The following is a 2,500-nucleotide window of genomic DNA, read 5'->3' as shown; positions in this document are numbered from 1 at the left end:
GCTGCTGCGAGGTGCCTTCCTTGGGTTATAGTTACAGGGAGAGTGATGCGCAATACATGGGCCTAGCCCTCTTAGCCTCTCCTCTCCTGCGGTCTTCTCCCCTTCTCGTGGGCCCGCTGATTTTCGCAGAGTGGAAGACCGCACCAGGGGCTTGGGGGGGTTACCAGCCCCCCCTCGCATTATCCCTTTATAGTTGGGGGCAGCCGACAAGAAACAAGAGATGGTGGCCCTTCCGCTGAAGGTGCCACCCCAGCTACCCCAGCACCTATCCGGCCAACCGGCCGTAACGAAAATGCGATAGTTTGTGTAGCTCCCTTTGCTTGCAGTGAGTGCCACCGCACTTTTACCACGAAGAACGGTCTCGGGGTCCATCGCCGCCGCCAACACCCTGCGGCCGCCAACGCTGAGATCGTGACGGACAGGCATCGCGCGAGGTGGACGGAGGAAGAAGTCCTGTCGCTCGCCAAGGCAGAGGCCGAACTGTTCCTTGAGAGGGACGCCCGGTTCTTCTTTGTAAATCAAGAACTTACCAGGATGTTCCCCGACCGAACGCTTGAGGCAATCAAGTGCCGACGGCGGCAAGCTGCCCACAAGCAGCTTGTCCGCCAATTCATGGAGGCACTTGAGATCGGTCGGGGTGAAGAGCCGGCGTCCCGCCGTGGAGCAGCGAGCTCGCTGCCTGACGCGGGCGAGGCCGCTGCGCCGCCCGTCGACGCAGCCGAGGACTTCGCGGCCGACACCACCGGGCCGCCGCCGGAGGGGCCGACTGACGCCGCCATCTGGGAGCATCTGGCGGGGCTACCTGCTTCCGCCCAGCGTTTCTCTGCCCTGGATCGAGTCATTGGTCTGGGGCGGGGCACGCCGCCCGATGTCATCCTGGGCATGCTCCCGGATGCCCTTGCGTCGGTCGGGTCCAGGGGGGAGAGGTCGATCACCAGGACACAGCGGCCGCGCCAATCATCCAAGCGGCCGCCTGCCGCCCCGCCGCTGCAGAAGCGCAAGCGGCGCCGCTGGGAATACGCGCGCACACAGGACGCCTTCCGTAGGTCGCGTGCACGTTGCGTGCGCGGCTTGCTGGACGGCACCCTGCTGCAGCCGCCACCCGACATCCCCGGTCTGCTGGACTTCTGGGCGGACCTCTTCACGAAGAAGCCGATCTCCACCGCCGGCTTCATCCGTGACCGCCTTCTCCCGCACTCGGAGCCTGTCGCTCCTGAGTGCCTATGGGGGCCGGTCACACGTGAGGAGGTCGCTGCTGCCTTGCCGCCCAGGGGATCGGCAGCCGGGCCGGACGGCCTGACTCCAGCGGAGCTGCGGCGCCTGCCGCATGAAGTCCTGGTGAAACTCTTGAACCTCTTCCTCCTGGCCCGCGCCCTCCCCGAGCGTCTGCTTCGCGCCCGGACGTCACTTCTCCCCAAAACGGCTGCACCAACATCCCCCGCTGACTTTCGCCCCATTACGGTCTGCTCGGTGTTGGCGCGGACCTTTCACAAGGTTCTCGCGTCACGCCTGATGCGTGCATGTGCTGTGGACGAACGTCAGCGGGCATTCATCCCCCGGGATGGGATGTTGGAAAACACCTTCATCTTGGACACTGCTCTCACCGACGCAGTCCGCTCCTGTCGCTCTGTTTTTGTGGCATCGATCGACGTCTCTAAAGCGTTCGATTCGGTGGACCATGCTGCCCTCCGCCCCGTGCTGAGGGCTCATGGCCTGCCGGATTGCTTTATTGAGTACGTCGAAAGGTGTTACGAGGGTAGCACGACAGTGATAGCGGGCGGCGCCGACGTGGGCGTGCCTCTGCAGCCGGCTAGGGGTGTGCGTCAGGGTGACCCCCTCTCCCCCCTCCTTTTCAATTTTGCGGTGGACTATGTTTTGAGTCAACTTCCCTCCCACATCGGAGCTCGGATCCTTGGTCGCAGAGTTAACGCTGCGGCCTTCGCAGATGACGTCCTGCTTTTTGCATCGACCGCGAGGGGATTGCAGTCCCTCATCGACGCAGCCGTCGCAGCCCTCGCCCATCTGGGGCTGCAGATCAACGCCCGGAAGTGTTTCACCCTCGCCTTAGTCGCGTCTGGGCGCGACAAGAAGGTGAAGGTCGACGCCGACGTTACCTTCAAAGCGGGCAACGCCACCGTGCCCGCCCTACGTGTGGGTGAAACCTTCCGGTACCTGGGACTGCAATTCTCCACCGCGGGTCGCTGCGTTTTCAACCCACGACGCCACCTGGTGGAGCAGCTGGACGTCATCTCCCGAGCTCCGCTCAAGCCGCAACAGCGCCTCCACGCCCTCACCACCGTACTTCTGCCTGGCCTGTACCATGGGCTGGCCCTCAGCCGCACCCGAGTGGGTGCGTTGAAAGCGGCAGATGTGACCATCCGTGCCGCCGTCAGGAGATGGTTCCGCCTTCCGGCGGACACTCCCCTGGGCTACTTCCACGCTCCTGTAGCCCAGGGAGGCCTCGGCATCCCATCATGCCGATGGATGGGGCCAACACTTC

At 64.1% G+C, this 2,500-nt stretch overlaps 1 pseudogene; it reads left to right on the top strand.

The window, feature by feature from the left end:
• The window catches only part of LOC124752962, a 7,960-nt pseudogene that overhangs the window by 2,956 nt on the left and 2,504 nt on the right, over positions 1-2,500 (top strand).

This window comes from Schistocerca piceifrons, unplaced genomic scaffold (assembly GCF_021461385.2).
Source record: "Schistocerca piceifrons isolate TAMUIC-IGC-003096 unplaced genomic scaffold, iqSchPice1.1 HiC_scaffold_496, whole genome shotgun sequence".
In the NCBI taxonomy this organism is placed as follows: domain Eukaryota; kingdom Metazoa; phylum Arthropoda; class Insecta; order Orthoptera; family Acrididae; genus Schistocerca; species Schistocerca piceifrons.
The sequence above is the reverse complement of the archived record's forward strand: the minus strand, read 5'-3'. Positions and strand labels throughout refer to the sequence as shown.